The following is a 20875-nucleotide window of genomic DNA, read 5'->3' on the forward strand; positions in this document are numbered from 1 at the left end:
CACCGCTATCTGCATAAACATGGAAATATCTCCACCGCTATCTGTAAAAACATGGAAATATCTACACCGCTATCTGTATAAAAATGGAAATAACTACACAGTCATCTGTATAAAAATGGAAATATCTACAACACTGTCTGTACAAACATGGAAATAACTGCACTGCCATCTGTATAAACATGGAAATATCTACACAGCCATCTCTATAAACATGGAAATATCTACACTGATGTCTGTATAAACACGGAAATAGCCACACCGCTATGTGTATAAACATGGAAATATCTACACCGAAATGTGTAAAAATATGAAAATATCTACACAGTCATCTGTATAAACATGGAAATATCTCCACCGCTATCTGTATAAACATGGAAATACCTACACTGCCTTCTGTATAAAAATGGAAATAACTACACAGTCATCAGTATAAATATGGAAATATGTACACCGCTATCTGTATAAACATGGAAATATCTGCACCGCCATCAGCATAAACATGGACATATCTACACCACCATGTGTATAAACATGGAACTATCTCCACCACTATGTGTATAAACATGGAAATATCTCCACCGCTATCTGTATAAACATGGAAATATCTCCAACGCTATCTGTATAAACATGGATATAGCCACACAGCTATCTGTATAAACATGGAAATATCTACACCGCTATCTCTATAAACATGGAAATATCTCCAACGCTATCTGTATAAACAAGGAAATAGCCACACAGCTATCTGTATAAACATGGAAATATCTACACCGCCATTTGTAAAAACATGGAAATATCTACACTGTCACCTGTATAAACATGGAAATATCTACACCTCCATCTGTATATACATGGAAATATCTACACTGCCATCTGTATACACATGGAAATATCTGCACAGCCATCTGTATAAACATGGAAATATCTACACCGCTATCTCTATAAACATGGAAATACCTACATCGCAATCTGTATAAACATGGAAATATCTACAACATTATCTGTCTAAACATGGAAATATCTACACTGCCATCTGTATAAATATGTAAATATCTACACAGCCATCTCTATAAACATGGAAATATCTACACCGCTATCTGTATAAACATGGAAATGGCCACACAGCTATCTGTATAAAAATGGAAATATGTACACGGCTATCTCTATAAACATGGAAATATCTCCACCGCTATCTGTATAAACATGGAAATATCTCCACCGCTATCTGTATAAACATGAAAATAGTGACACCGCTATGTGTATAAATATGGAAATATCTACACCGCTATATTTATAAACATGGAAATGTCTACAACGCTATCTGTATAAACATGGAAATATCTACATGGCTGTCTCTATAAACTTGGAAATATCTTCACCTCCATCTGCATAAACATGGAAATAACTACACAGTCATCTGTATAAACCTGGAAATATCTACACCACTATGTGTATAAACATGGAAATAACTACACTGCCATCTGTATAAATATGTAAATATCTACACAGCCATCTCTATAAACATGGAAATATCTACACAGCTATCTGTATAAACATGGAAATAGCCACACAGCTATCTGTATAAACATGGAAATATCTACACCGCTATCTCTATAAACATGGAAATATCTCCACCGCTATCTTTATAAACATGGAAATATCTCCACCGCTATCTGTATAAACATGGAAATATCTCCACCGCTATCAGTGTAAACATGGAAATAGTGACACCGCTATCTGTGTAAATATGGAAATATCTACATAGTCATCTGTATAAACATGGAAATATCTCCACCGCTATCTGTATAAACATGGAAAGATCTACACCGCCATCTGTATAAAAGTGGAAATAACTACACTGTCATCTGTATAAATAAGGAAATATGTACACCGCTATCTGTATCAACATGGAAATATCTGCAGCGCCATCTGCATAAACATGGAAATATCTACACCGCCATCTGAATAAACATGGAAATATCTCCAACGCTATCTGTATAAACATGGAAATAGCCACACAGCTATCTGTATTAACATGGTAATATCTACACCGCTATCTCTATAAACATGGAAATATCTCCACTGCTATCTGTATAAACATGGAAATATCTCCACCGCTATCTGTATAAACATGGAAATAGTGACACCGCTATCTGTATGAATATGGAAAAATCTACACCGCTATCTCTATAAACATGGAAATGTCTACACGGCTATCTGTATAAACATGGAAATATCTACACGGCTGTCTCTATAAACATGGACATATCTTCACCGCAATCTGTATAAACATGGAAATAACTACACAGTCATCTGTATAAACCTGGAAATATCTACACCACTATCTGTATAAACATGGAAATAACTACACTGCCATCTGTATAAACATGTAAATATCTACACAGCCATCTCTATAAACATGGAAATATCTGCACCGCTATCTGTATAAACATGGAAATAGCCACACCGCTATCTTTATAAACATGGAAATGTCTACACCGCCATCTGTATAAACATGGAATTACCTACACAGTCATCTGTATAAACGTGGAAATATCTACACCACTGTCTGTACAAACATGGAAATATCTACACTGCCATCTGTATAAACATGGAAATATCTACACAGCCATCTCTATAAACATGGAAATATCTACACTGCTATCTGTATAAACATGGAAATAGCCACACTGCTATCTGTATAAACATGGAAATATCTACACCGACATGTGTAAAATTATGAAAATATCTACACAGTCGTCTGTATAAACTTGGAAATACCTCCACCGCTCTCTGTATCAACATGGAAATATCTACACTGCCATATGTATAAAAATGGAAATAACTACACAGTCATCTGTATAAATATGGAAATATGTACACCGTTATCTGCATAAACATGGAAATATCTGCACCGCCATCGGCATAAACATGGAAATATCTACACCGCCATCTATATAAACATGGAAATATCTCCAACGCTATCTGTATAAACATGGAAATAGCCACACAGCTATCTGTTTAAACATGGAAATATCTACACCGCTATCTCTATAAACATGGAAAAAACTACACCGCAATCTGTATAAACATGGAAATATCTACACCATTATCTGTCTAAACATGGAAATACTACACTGCCATCTGTATAAATATGTAAATGTCTACACAGCCATCTCTATAAACATGGAAATATCTACACCGCTATCTGTATAAACATGGAAACAGCCACACCGCTATCTGTATAAACATGGAAATATCTACACCGCCATCTGTATAAGCATGGAAATACCTACACAGTCATCTGTATAAACATGGAAATATCTACTCCACTGTCTGTACAAACGAGGAAATATCTACACTGCCATCTGTATAAACATGGAAATATCTACACAGCCATCTCTATAAACTTGGAAATATCTACACTGCTATCTGTATAAACATGGAAATAGCCACACCGCTATCTGTATAAACATGGAAATATCTACACCGCCATCTGTATAAAAATGGAAATAACTACACAGTCATCTGTATAAATAAGGAAATATGTACACCGCTATCTGTATCAACATGGAAATATCTGCACCGCCATCTGCATAAACATGAAAATATCTACACCGCCATCTGTATAAACATGGAAATATCTCCAACGCTATCTGTATAAACATGGAAATAGCCACACAGCTATCTGTATAAACATGGAAATATCTACACCGCTATCTCTATAAACATGGAAATATCTCCACCGCTATCTGTATAAACATGGAAATATCTACACCGACATGTGTAAAAATATGAAAATAATTACACAGTAATCTCTATAAACATGGAAATACCACCAAAGCTATCTGTATAAACATGGAAATATCTACAGTGCCATATGTATAAAAATGGAAACAACTACACAGTCATCTCTATAAATATGGAAATATGTACACCGCTATCTCTATAAACATGGAAATATCGGCACCGCCATCTGCATAAACATGGCAATATCTACACCGCCATCTGTATAAACATGGAAATATCTACACCGCTATCTCTATAAACATGGAAATACCTACACCGCCATCTGTATAAACTTGGAAATATCTACACCAATATCTGTCTAAACATGGAAATACCTACACTGCCATCTGTATAAATACGTAAATACCTACACAGCCATCTCTATAAACATGGAAATATCTACACCGCTATCTGTATAAACTTGGAAATAGGCACATCGCTATCTGTATAAACATGGAAATATCTACACCGCTATCTCAATAAACATGGAAATATCACCACCGCTATCTGTATAAACATGGAAATATCTCCACCGCTATCTGTATAAACATGGAAATATCTTCACCGCTATCAGTATAAACATGAAAATAGTGACACCGCTATCTGTATAAATATGGACATATCTACACCGCTATCTCTATAAACATGGAAATGTCCACACCGCTATCTGTATAAACGTGGAAATATCTACATGGCTATCTCAACAAACATGGAAATATCTACACCGCCATCTGTATAAACATGGAAATACCTACACAGTCATCTGTATAAACCTGGAAATATCTACACCACTATCTGTATAAACATGGAAATATCTACACTGCCATCAGTATAAACATGTAAATATCTTCACAGCCATCTCTATAAACATGGAAATATCTACACCGCTATCTGTATAAACATGGAAATAGCCACACCGCTATCTGTATAAACATGGAAATATCTACTCCGCCATCTCTATAAACATGGAAATAACTACACAGTCATCTGTATAAACCTGGAAATATCTACACCACTATCTGTATAAACATGGAAATATCTACACTGCCATCTGTTTAAATATGTAAATATCTACACAGCCATCTCTATAAACATGGAAATATCTCCACCGCTATCTGTATAAACATGGAAATAGCCACACAGCTATCTGTATAAAAATGGAAATATCTACACCGCTATCTCTATAAACATGGAAATATCTCCACCGCTATCTGTTTAAACATGGAAATATCTCCACCGCTATCTGTATAAACATGGAAATATCTACACTGCATTTCTGTATAAACATGTAAATATCTACACAGCCATCTCTATAAACATGGAAATATCTACACCGCAGTCTGTATAAACATGGAAACAGCCACACCGCTATCTGTATAAACATGGAAATATCTACACCGCAATCTGTGTAAGCATGGAAATACCAACACACTCATCTGTATAAACATGGAAATATCTACACCACTGTCTGTACAAACGTGGAAATATCTACACTGCCATCTGTATAAACATGGAAATATCTACACAGCCATCTCTATAAACTTGGAAATATCTACACTGCTATCTGTATAAACATGGAAATACCCACACCGCTATCTGTATAAACATGGAAATATCTACACCGCCATCTGTATAAAAATGGAAATAACTACACAGTCACCTGTATAAATGAGGAAATATGTACACCGCTATCTGTATCAACATGGAAATATCTGCACCGCCATCTGCATAAACATGAAAATATCTACACCGCCATCTGTATAAACATGGAAATATCTCCAACGCTATCTGTATAAACATGGAAATAGCCACACAGCTATCTGTATAAACATGGAAATATCTACACCGCTATCTCTATAAACATGGAAATATCTCCACCGCTATCTGTATAAACATGGAAATACCTTCACCGCCATCTGTATAAAAATGGAAATAACTACACAGTCACCTGTATAAATATGGAAATATGTACACCGCTATCTGTATAAACATGGAAATATCTCCACCGCTATCTTTATAAACATGGAAATATCTCCACCGCTATCTGTATAAACATGGAAATATCTCCAACGCTATGTGTATAAACATGGATACAGCCACACAGCTATCTGTATAAACATGGAAATATCTACACCGCTATCTCTATAAACATGGAAATATCTCCACCGCTATCTGTATAAACATGGAAATAGCCACACCGCTATCTGTATAAACATGGAAATATCTACACCGCCATCTGTAAAAACATGGAAATATCTACACTGTCACCTGTATAAACATGGAAATATCTACACCTCCATCTGTATAAACATGGAAATATCTACACTGCCATCTGTATACACATGGAAATATCTACACAGCCATCTGTATAAACATGGAAATATCTACACCGCTATCTCTATAAACATGGAAATACCTACACCGCAATCTGTATAAACATGGAAATATCTACACCATTATCTGTCTAAACATGGAAATATCTACGCTGCCATCTGTATAAATATGTAAATATCTACACAGCCATCTCTATAAACATGGAAATATCTACACCGCTATCTGTATAAACATGGAAATGGCCACACAGCTATCTGTATAAAAATGGAAATATATACACGGCTATCTCTATAAACATGGAAATATTTCCACCGCTATCTGTACAAACATGGAAATATCTCCACCGCTATCCGTATAAACATGGAAATAGTGACACCGCTATGTGTATAAATATGGAAATATCTACACCGCTATATTTATAAACATGGAAATGTCTACAACGCTATCTGTATAAACATGGAAATATCTACATGGCTGTCTCTATAAACTTGGAAATATCTTCACCGCCATCTGCATAAACATGGAAATAACTACACAGTCATCTGTATAAACCTGGAAATATCTACACCACTATGTGTATAAACATGGAAATAACTACACTGCCATCTGTATAAATATGTAAATATCTACACAGCCATCTCTATAAACATGGAAATATCTACACCGCTATCTGTATAAACATGGAAATAGCCACACAGCTATCTGTATAAACATGGAAATATCTACACCGCTATCTCTATAAACATGGAAATATCTCCACCGCTATCTTTATAAACATGGAAATATCTCCACCGCTATCTGTATAAACATGGAAATATCTCCACCGCTTTCAGTATAAACATGGAAATAGTGACATCGCTATCTGTGTAAATATGGAAATATCTACATAGTCATCTGTATAAACATGGAAATATCTCCACCGCTATCAGTATAAACATGGAAAGATCTACACCGCCATCTGTATAAAAGTGGAAATAACTACACTGTCATCTGTATAAATAAGGAAATATGTACACCGCTATCTGTATCAACATGGAAATATCTGCAGCGCCATCTGCATAAACATGGAAATATCTACACCGCCATCTGAATAAACATGGAAATATCTCCAACGCTGTCTGTATAAACATGGAAATAGCCACACAGCTATCTGTATTAACATGGTAATATCTACACCGCTATCTCTATAAACATGGAAATATCTCCACTGCTATCTGTATAAACATGGAAATATCTCCACCGCTATCTGTATAAACATGGAAATAGTGAAACCGCTATCTGTATAAATATGGAAAAATCTACACCGCAATCTCTATAAACATGGAAATGTCTACACGGCTATCTGTATAAACATGGAAATATCTACACGTCTCTCTCTATAAACATGGACATATCTTCACCGCCATCTGTATTATCATGGAAATAACTACACAGTCATCTGTATGAACCCAGAAATATCTACACCACTATCTGTATAAACATGGAAATAACTACACTGCCATCTGTATAAACATGTAAATATCTACACAGCCATCTCTATAAACATGGAAATATCTGCACCGCTATCTGTATAAACATGGAAATAGCCACACCGCTATCTTTATAAACGTGGAAATGTCTACACCGCCATCTGTATAAACATGGAATTACCTACACAGTCATCTGTATAAACGTGGAAATATCTACACCACTGTCTGTACAAACATGGAAATATCTACACTGCCATCTGTATAAACATGGAAATATCTACACAGCCATCTCTATAAACATGGAAATATCTACACTGCTATCTGTATAAACATGGAAATATCCACACTGCTATCTGTATAAACATGGAAATATCTACACCGACATGTGTAAAAATATGAAAATATCTACACAGTCGTCTGTATAAACTTGGAAATACCTCCACCGCTCTCTGTATCAACATGGAAATATCTACACCGCCATATATATAAAAATGGAAATAACTACACAGTCATCTGTATAAATATGGAAATATGTACACCGTTATCTGTATAAACATGGAAATATCTGCACCGCCATCGGCATAAACATGGAAATATCTACACCGCCATCTATATAAACATGGAAATATCTCCAACGCTATCTGTATAAACATGGAAATAGCCACACAGCTATCTGTATAAACATGGAAATATCTACACCGCTATCTCTATAAACATGGAAATATCTCCACCGCAATCTGTATAAACATGGAAATATCTACACCATTATCTGTCTAAACATGGAAATATCTACACCGCTATCTGTATAAACATGGAAACAGCTACACCGCTATCTGTATAAACATGGAAATATCTACACCGCCATCTGTATAAGCATGGAAATACCTACACAGTCATCTGTATAAACATGGAAATATCTACACCACTGTCTGTACAAACGTGGAAATATCTACACTGCCATCTATATAAACATGGAAATATCTACACAGCCATCTCTATAAACTTGGAAATATCTACACTGCTATCTTTATAAACATGGAAATACCCACACCGCTATCTCTATAAACATGGAAATATGTACACCGCCATCTGTATAAAAATGGAAATAACTACACAGTCATCTGTATAAACATGGAAATACCTCCACCGCTATCTGTATAAACATGGAAATATCTACAGCGCCATCTGTATAAAAATGGAAACAACTACACAGTCATCTGTATAAATATGGAAATATGTACACCGCTATCTCTATAAACATGGAAATATCTGCACCGCCATCTGCATAAACATGGCAATATCTACACCGCCATCTGTATAAACATGGAAATATCTGCACCGCTATCTCTATAAACATGGAAATATCTCCACCGATATCTGTATAAACATGGAAATATCTCCACCGCTATCTGTATAAACATGGAAATATCTACACTGCCATCTGTATAAACATGTAAATATCTACACAGCCATCTCTATAAACATGGAAATATCTGCACCGCTACCTGTATAAACATGGAAATAGACACACTGCTATCTGTATAAACTTGGAAATGTCTACACCGCCATCTTTATAAACATGGAAATACCTACACAGTCATCTGTATAAACATGGAAATATCTACACCACTGTCTGTACAAACATGGAAATATCTACACTGCCATCTGTATAATCATGGAAATATCTACACAGCCATCTCTATAAACACAGAAATACCTACACTGCTATCTTTATAAACGTGGAAATAGCCACGCCGCTATCTGTATAAACATGGAAATATCTACACCGACATGTGAAAAAATATGAAAATATCTACACAGTCATCTGTATAAACATGGAAATACTTCCACGGCTATCTGTATAAACATGGAAATATCTACACCGCCATCTGTATAAAAATGGATATAACTACACAGTCATCTGTATAAATATGGAAATATGTACACCGCTATCTGTATAAACATGGAAATATCTGCACCGCCATCTGCATAAACATGGAAATATCCACACCGCCATCTGTATAAACATGGAAACATCTCAAACGCTATGCGTATAAACATGGAAATTGCCACACAGCTCTCTGTATAAACATGGAAATATCTACACCGCCATCTCTATAAACATGGAAATTCCTACACCGCAATCTGTATAAACATGGAAATATCTACACCATTATCTGTCTAAACATGGAAATATCTACACTGCCATCTGTTTAAATATGTAAATATCTACACAGCCATCTCTATAAACATGGAAATATCTCCACCGCTATCTGTATAAACATGGAAATAGCCACAAAGCTATCTGTATAAACATGGAAATATCTACACCGCTATCTCTATAAACATGGAAATATCTCCACCGCTATCTGTATAAACATGGAAATATCTCCACCGCTATCTGTATAAACATAGAAATATCTACATGGCTGTCTCTATAAAGATGGAAATATGTTCACCGCCATCTGCATAAACATGGAAATACCTACTCAGTCATCTGAATAAACATGGAAATGTCTACACCACAGTCTGTACAAATATGGAAATATCTAAACTGCCAGCTGTATAAACATGGAAATATCTACACAGCCATCTCTATAAACTTGGAAATATCTACACTACTATCTATATAAACATGGAAATAGCCACACCGCTATCTGTATAAACATGGAAATATCTACACCGACATGTGTAAAAATATGAAAATATCTACACAGTCATCTGTATAAACATGGAAATACGTCCACCGCTATCTGTATAAACATGGAAATATCTACAGCGCCATCTGTATAAAAATGGAAACAACTACACAGTCATCTGTATTAATATGGAAATATGTACACCGCTATCTCCATAAACATGGAAATATCTGCACCGCCATCTGCATTAACATGGCAATATCTACACCGCCATCTGTATAAACATGGAAATATCTACACCGCTATCTCTATAAACATGGAAATACCTACACCGCAATCTGTATAAACATGGAAATATCTAAACCAATATCTGTCTAAACATGGAAATATCTACACTGCCATCTGTATAAATACGTAAATATCTACACAGTCATCTCTATAAACATGGAAATATCTACACCGCTATCTGTATAAACTTGGAAATAGGCACATCGCTATCTGTATAAACATGGAAATATCTACACCGCTATCTCTATAAACATGGAAATATCTCCACCGCTATCTGTATAAACATGGAAATATCTCCACCGCTATCTGTATAAACATGTAAATATCTTCACCGCTATCAGTATAAACATGGAAATAGTGACACCGCTATCTGTATAAATATGGAAATATCTACAGCGCTATCTCTATAAACATGGAAATGTCAACACCGCTATCTGTATAAACATGGAAATATCTACATGGCTATCTCAAGAAACATGGAAATATCTACACCGCCATCTGTATAAACATGGAAATACCTACACATTCATCTGTATAAACCTGGAAATATCTACACCACTATCTGTATAAACATGGAAATATCTACACTGCCATCAGTATAAACATGTAAATAACTTCACAGCCATTTCTATAAACATGGAAATATCTACAACACTATCTTTATAAACTTGGAAATAGCCACACCGCTATCTGTATAAACATGGAAATATCTACACCGCCATCTCTATAAACATGGAAATACCTACACAGTGATCTGTATAAACGTGGAAATATCTACACCACTGTCTGTACAAACATGGAAATATCTACACTGCCATCTGTATAATCATGGAAATATCTACACAGCCATCTCTATAAACACAGAAATACCTACACTGCTATCTTTATAAACGTGGAAATAGCCACGCCGCTATCTGTATAAACATGGAAATATCTACACCGACATGTGAAAAAATATGAAAATATCTACACAGTCATCTGTATAAACATGGAAATACTTCCACGGCTATCTGTATAAACATGGAAATATCTACACCGCCATCTGTATAAAAATGGATATAACTACACAGTCATCTGTATAAATATGGAAATATGTACACCGCTATCTGTATAAACATGGAAATATCTGCACCGCCATCTGCATAAACATGGAAATATCCACACCGCCATCTGTATAAACATGGAAACATCTCAAACGCTATGCGTATAAACATGGAAATTGCCACACAGCTCTCTGTATAAACATGGAAATATCTACACCGCCATCTCTATAAACATGGAAATTCCTACACCGCAATCTGTATAAACATGGAAATATCTACACCATTATCTGTCTAAACATGGAAATATCTACACTGCCATCTGTTTAAATATGTAAATATCTACACAGCCATCTCTATAAACATGGAAATATCTCCACCGCTATCTGTATAAACATGGAAATAGCCACAAAGCTATCTGTATAAACATGGAAATATCTACACCGCTATCTCTATAAACATGGAAATATCTCCACCGCTATCTGTATAAACATGGAAATATCTCCACCGCTATCTGTATAAACATAGAAATATCTACATGGCTGTCTCTATAAAGATGGAAATATGTTCACCGCCATCTGCATAAACATGGAAATACCTACTCAGTCATCTGAATAAACATGGAAATGTCTACACCACAGTCTGTACAAATATGGAAATATCTAAACTGCCAGCTGTATAAACATGGAAATATCTACACAGCCATCTCTATAAACTTGGAAATATCTACACTACTATCTATATAAACATGGAAATAGCCACACCGCTATCTGTATAAACATGGAAATATCTACACCGACATGTGTAAAAATATGAAAATATCTACACAGTCATCTGTATAAACATGGAAATACGTCCACCGCTATCTGTATAAACATGGAAATATCTACAGCGCCATCTGTATAAAAATGGAAACAACTACACAGTCATCTGTATTAATATGGAAATATGTACACCGCTATCTCCATAAACATGGAAATATCTGCACCGCCATCTGCATTAACATGGCAATATCTACACCGCCATCTGTATAAACATGGAAATATCTACACCGCTATCTCTATAAACATGGAAATACCTACACCGCAATCTGTATAAACATGGAAATATCTAAACCAATATCTGTCTAAACATGGAAATATCTACACTGCCATCTGTATAAATACGTAAATATCTACACAGTCATCTCTATAAACATGGAAATATCTACACCGCTATCTGTATAAACTTGGAAATAGGCACATCGCTATCTGTATAAACATGGAAATATCTACACCGCTATCTCTATAAACATGGAAATATCTCCACCGCTATCTGTATAAACATGGAAATATCTCCACCGCTATCTGTATAAACATGTAAATATCTTCACCGCTATCAGTATAAACATGGAAATAGTGACACCGCTATCTGTATAAATATGGAAATATCTACAGCGCTATCTCTATAAACATGGAAATGTCAACACCGCTATCTGTATAAACATGGAAATATCTACATGGCTATCTCAATAAACATGGAAATATCTACACCGCCATCTGTATAAACATGGAAATACCTACACATTCATCTGTATAAACCTGGAAATATCTACACCACTATCTGTATAAACATGGAAATATCTACACTGCCATCAGTATAAACATGTAAATAACTTCACAGCCATTTCTATAAACATGGAAATATCTACAACACTATCTTTATAAACTTGGAAATAGCCACACCGCTATCTGTATAAACATGGAAATATCTACACCGCCATCTCTATAAACATGGAAATACCTACACAGTGATCTGTATAAACGTGGAAATATCTACACCACTGTCTGTACAAACATGGAAATATCTACACTGCCATCTGTATAATCATGGAAATATCTACACAGCCATCTCTATAAACACAGAAATACCTACACTGCTATCTTTATAAACGTGGAAATAGCCACGCCGCTATCTGTATAAACATGGAAATATCTACACCGACATGTGAAAAAATATGAAAATATCTACACAGTCATCTGTATAAACATGGAAATACTTCCACGGCTATCTGTATAAACATGGAAATATCTACACCGCCATCTGTATAAAAATGGATATAACTACACAGTCATCTGTATAAATATGGAAATATGTACACCGCTATCTGTATAAACATGGAAATATCTGCACCGCCATCTGCATAAACATGGAAATATCCACACCGCCATCTGTATAAACATGGAAACATCTCAAACGCTATGCGTATAAACATGGAAATTGCCACACAGCTCTCTGTATAAACATGGAAATATCTACACCGCCATCTCTATAAACATGGAAATTCCTACACCGCAATCTGTATAAACATGGAAATATCTACACCATTATCTGTCTAAACATGGAAATATCTACACTGCCATCTGTTTAAATATGTAAATATCTACACAGCCATCTCTATAAACATGGAAATATCTCCACCGCTATCTGTATAAACATGGAAATAGCCACAAAGCTATCTGTATAAACATGGAAATATCTACACCGCTATCTCTATAAACATGGAAATATCTCCACCGCTATCTGTATAAACATGGAAATATCTCCACCGCTATCTGTATAAACATAGAAATATCTACATGGCTGTCTCTATAAAGATGGAAATATGTTCACCGCCATCTGCATAAACATGGAAATACCTACTCAGTCATCTGAATAAACATGGAAATGTCTACACCACAGTCTGTACAAATATGGAAATATCTAAACTGCCAGCTGTATAAACATGGAAATATCTACACAGCCATCTCTATAAACTTGGAAATATCTACACTACTATCTATATAAACATGGAAATAGCCACACCGCTATCTGTATAAACATGGAAATATCTACAACGACATGTGTAAAAATATGAAAATATCTACACAGTCATCTGTATAAACATGGAAATACGTCCACCGCTATCTGTATAAACATGGAAATATCTACAGCGCCATCTGTATAAAAATGGAAACAACTACACAGTCATCTGCATTAATATGGAAATATGTACACCGCTATCTCTATAAACATGGAAATATCTGCACCGCCCTCTGCATTAACATGGCAATATCTACACCGCCATCTGTATAAACATGGAAATATCTACACCGCTATCTCTATAAACATGGAAATACCTACACCGCAATCTGTATAAACATGGAAATATCTAAACCAATATCTGTCTAAACATGGAAATATCTACACTGCCATCTGTATAAATACGTAAATATCTACACAGTCATCTCTATAAACATGGAAATATCTACACCGCTATCTGTATAAACTTGGAAATAGGCACATCGCTATCTGTATAAACATGGAAATATCTACACCGCTATCTCTATAAACATGGAAATATCTCCACCGCTATCTGTATAAACATGGAAATATCTCCACCGCTATCTGTATAAACATGTAAATATCTTCACCGCTATCAGTATAAACATGGAAATAGTGACACCGCTATCTGTATAAATATGGAAATATCTACAGCGCTATCTCTATAAACATGGAAATGTCAACACCGCTATCTGTATAAACATGGAAATATCTACATGGCTATCTCAATAAACATGGAAATATCTACACCGCCATCTGTATAAACATGGAAATACCTACACATTCATCTGTATAAACCTGGAAATATCTACACCACTATCTGTATAAACATGGAAATATCTACACTGCCATCAGTATAAACATGTAAATAACTTCACAGCCATTTCTATAAACATGGAAATATCTACAACACTATCTTTATAAACTTGGAAATAGCCACACCGCTATCTGTATAAACATGGAAATATCTACACCGCCATCTCTATAAACATGGAAATACCTACACAGTGATCTGTATAAACGTGGAAATATCTACACCACTGTCTGTACAAACATGGAAATATCTACACTGCCATCTGTATAATCATGGAAATATCTACACAGCCATCTCTATAAACACAGAAATACCTACACTGCTATCTTTATAAACGTGGAAATAGCCACGCCGCTATCTGTATAAACATGGAAATATCTACACCGACATGTGAAAAAATATGAAAATATCTACACAGTCATCTGTATAAACATGGAAATACTTCCACGGCTATCTGTATAAACATGGAAATATCTACACCGCCATCTGTATAAAAATGGATATAACTACACAGTCATCTGTATAAATATGGAAATATGTACACCGCTATCTGTATAAACATGGAAATATCTGCACCGCCATCTGCATAAACATGGAAATATCCACACCGCCATCTGTATAAACATGGAAACATCTCAAACGCTATGCGTATAAACATGGAAATTGCCACACAGCTCTCTGTATAAACATGGAAATATCTACACCGCCATCTCTATAAACATGGAAATTCCTACACCGCAATCTGTATAAACATGGAAATATCTACACCATTATCTGTCTAAACATGGAAATATCTACACTGCCATCTGTTTAAATATGTAAATATCTACACAGCCATCTCTATAAACATGGAAATATCTCCACCGCTATCTGTATAAACATGGAAATAGCCACAAAGCTATCTGTATAAACATGGAAATATCTACACCGCTATCTCTATAAACATGGAAATATCTCCACCGCTATCTGTATAAACATGGAAATATCTCCACCGCTATCTGTATAAACATAGAAATATCTACATGGCTGTCTCTATAAAGATGGAAATATGTTCACCGCCATCTGCATAAACATGGAAATACCTACTCAGTCATCTGAATAAACATGGAAATGTCTACACCACAGTCTGTACAAATATGGAAATATCTAAACTGCCAGCTGTATAAACATGGAAATATCTACACAGCCATCTCTATAAACTTGGAAATATCTACACTACTATCTATATAAACATGGAAATAGCCACACCGCTATCTGTATAAACATGGAAATATCTACACCGACATGTGTAAAAATATGAAAATATCTACACAGTCATCTGTATAAACATGGAAATACGTCCACCGCTATCTGTATAAACATGGAAATATCTACAGCGCCATCTGTATAAAAATGGAAACAACTACACAGTCATCTGTATTAATATGGAAATATGTACACCGCTATCTCCATAAACATGGAAATATCTGCACCGCCATCTGCATTAACATGGCAATATCTACACCGCCATCTGTATAAACATGGAAATATCTACACCGCTATCTCTATAAACATGGAAATACCTACACCGCAATCTGTATAAACATGGAAATATCTAAACCAATATCTGTCTAAACATGGAAATATCTACACTGCCATCTGTATAAATACGTAAATATCTACACAGTCATCTCTATAAACATGGAAATATCTACACCGCTATCTGTATAAACTTGGAAATAGGCACATCGCTATCTGTATAAACATGGAAATATCTACACCGCTATCTCTATAAACATGGAAATATCTCCACCGCTATCTGTATAAACATGGAAATATCTCCACCGCTATCTGTATAAACATGTAAATATCTTCACCGCTATCAGTATAAACATGGAAATAGTGACACCGCTATCTGTATAAATATGGAAATATCTACAGCGCTATCTCTATAAACATGGAAATGTCAACACCGCTATCTGTATAAACATGGAAATATCTACATGGCTATCTCAATAAACATGGAAATATCTACACCGCCATCTGTATAAACATGGAAATACCTACACATTCATCTGTATAAACCTGGAAATATCTACACCACTATCTGTATAAACATGGAAATATCTACACTGCCATCAGTATAAACATGTAAATAACTTCACAGCCATTTCTATAAACATGGAAATATCTACAACACTATCTTTATAAACTTGGAAATAGCCACACCGCTATCTGTATAAACATGGAAATATCTACACCGCCATCTCTATAAACATGGAAATACCTACACAGTGATCTGTATGAACGTGGAAATATCTACACCACTGTCTGTACAAACATGGAAATATCTACACTGCCATCTGTATAATCATGGAAATATCTACACAGCCATCTCTATAAACACAGAAATACCTACACTGCTATCTTTATAAACGTGGAAATAGCCACGCCGCTATCTGTATAAACATGGAAATATCTACACCGACATGTGAAAAAATATGAAAATATCTACACAGTCATCTGTATAAACATGGAAATACTTCCACGGCTATCTGTATAAACATGGAAATATCTACACCGCCATCTGTATAAAAATGGATATAACTACACAGTCATCTGTATAAATATGGAAATATGTACACCGCTATCTGTATAAACATGGAAATATCTGCACCGCCATCTGCATAAACATGGAAATATCCACACCGCCATCTGTATAAACATGGAAACATCTCAAACGCTATGCGTATAAACATGGAAATTGCCACACAGCTCTCTGTATAAACATGGAAATATCTACACCGCCATCTCTATAAACATGGAAATTCCTACACCGCAATCTGTATAAACATGGAAATATCTACACCATTATCTGTCTAAACATGGAAATATCTACACTGCCATCTGTTTAAATATGTAAATATCTACACAGCCATCTCTATAAACATGGAAATATCTCCACCGCTATCTGTATAAACATGGAAATAGCCACAAAGCTATCTGTATAAACATGGAAATATCTACACCGCTATCTCTATAAACATGGAAATATCTCCACCGCTATCTGTATAAACATGGAAATATCTCCACCGCTATCTGTATAAACATAGAAATATCTACATGGCTGTCTCTATAAAGATGGAAATATGTTCACCGCCATCTGCATAAACATGGAAATACCTACTCAGTCATCTGAATAAACATGGAAATGTCTACACCACAGTCTGTACAAATATGGAAATATCTAAACTGCCAGCTGTATAAACATGGAAATATCTACACAGCCATCTCTATAAACTTGGAAATATCTACACTACTATCTATATAAACATGGAAATAGCCACACCGCTATCTGTATAAACATGGAAATATCTACAACGACATGTGTAAAAATATGAAAATATCTACACAGTCATCTGTATAAACATGGAAATACGTCCACCGCTATCTGTATAAACATGGAAATATCTACAGCGCCATCTGTATAAAAATGGAAACAACTACACAGTCATCTGCATTAATATGGAAATATGTACACCGCTATCTCTATAAACATGGAAATATCTGCACCGCCCTCTGCATTAACATGGCAATATCTACACCGCCATCTGTATAAACATGGAAATATCTACACCGCTATCTCTATAAACATGGAAATACCTACACCGCAATCTGTATAAACATGGAAATATCTAAACCAATATCTGTCTAAACATGGAAATATCTACACTGCCATCTGTATAAATACGTAAATATCTACACAGTCATCTCTATAAACATGGAAATATCTACACCGCTATCTGTATAAACTTGGAAATAGGCACATCGCTATCTGTATAAACATGGAAATATCTACACCGCTATCTCTATAAACATGGAAATATCTCCACCGCTATCTGTATAAACATGGAAATATCTCCACCGCTATCTGTATAAACATGTAAATATCTTCACCGCTATCAGTATAAACATGGAAATAGTGACACCGCTATCTGTATAAATATGGAAATATCTACAGCGCTATCTCTATAAACATGGAAATGTCAACACCGCTATCTGTATAAACATGGAAATATCTACATGGCTATCTCAATAAACATGGAAATATCTACACCGCCATCTGTATAAACATGGAAATACCTACACATTCATCTGTATAAACCTGGAAATATCTACACCACTATCTGTATAAACATGGAAATATCTACACTGCCATCAGTATAAACATGTAAATAACTTCACAGCCATTTCTATAAACATGGAAATATCTACAACACTATCTGTATAAACTTGGAAATAGCCACACCGCTATCTGTATAAACATGGAAATATCTACACCGCCATCTCTATAAACATGGAAATACCTACACAGTGATCTGTATAAACGTGGAAATATCTACACCACTGTCTGTACAAACATGGAAATATCTACACTGCCATCTGTATAAACATGGAAATATCTACACAGCCATCTCTATAAACATGGAAATATCTACACTGCTATCTGTATAAACATGGAAATATCCACACTGCTATCTGTATAAACATGGAAATATCTACACCGACATGTGTAAAAATATGAAAATATCTACACAGTCGTCTGTATAAACTTGGAAATACCTCCACCGCTCTCTGTATCAACATGGAAATATCTACACCGCCATATATATAAAAATGGAAATAACTACACAGTCATCTGTATAAATATGGAAATATGTACACCGTTATCTGTATAAACATGGAAATATCTGCACCGCCATCGGCATAAACATGGAAATATCTACACCGCCATCTATATAAACATGGAAATATCTCCAACGCTATCTGTATAAACATGGAAATAGCCACACAGCTATCTGTATAAACATGGAAATATCTACACCGCTATCTCTATAAACATGGAAATATCTCCACCGCAATCTGTATAAACATGGAAATATCTACACCATTATCTGTCTAAACATGGAAATAACTACACTGCCATCTGTATAAATATGTAAATATCTACACAGCCATCTCTATAAACATGGAAATATCTACACCGCTATCTGTATAAACATGGAAACAGCTACACCGCTATCTGTATAAACATGGAAATATCTACACCGCCATCTGTATAAGCATGGAAATACCTACACAGTCATCTGTATAAACATGGAAATATCTACACCACTGTCTGTACAAACGTGGAAATATCTACACTGCCATCTGTATAAACATGGAAATATCTACACAGCCATCTCTATAAACTTGGAAATATCTACACTACTATCTTTATAAACATGGAAATACCCACACCGCTATCTGTATAAACATGGAAATATGTACACCGCCATCTGTATAAAAATGGAAATAACTACACAGTCATCTGTATAAACATGGAAATACCTCCACCGCTATCTGTATAAACATGGAAATATCTACAGCGCCATCTGTATAAAAATGGAAACAACTACACAGTCTTCTGCATAAATATGGAAATATGTACACCGCTATCTCTATAAGCATGGAAATATCTGCACCGCCATCTGCATAAACATGGCAATATCTACACCGCCATCTGTATAAACATGGAAATATCTGCACCGCTATCTCTATAAACATGGAAATATCTCCACCGATATCTGTATAAACATGGAAATATCTCCACCGCTATCT

The sequence above is a fragment of the Pan paniscus genome, chromosome 12, assembly GCF_029289425.2.
Source record: "Pan paniscus chromosome 12, NHGRI_mPanPan1-v2.0_pri, whole genome shotgun sequence".
Taxonomy (NCBI): Eukaryota; Metazoa; Chordata; class Mammalia; order Primates; family Hominidae; genus Pan; species Pan paniscus.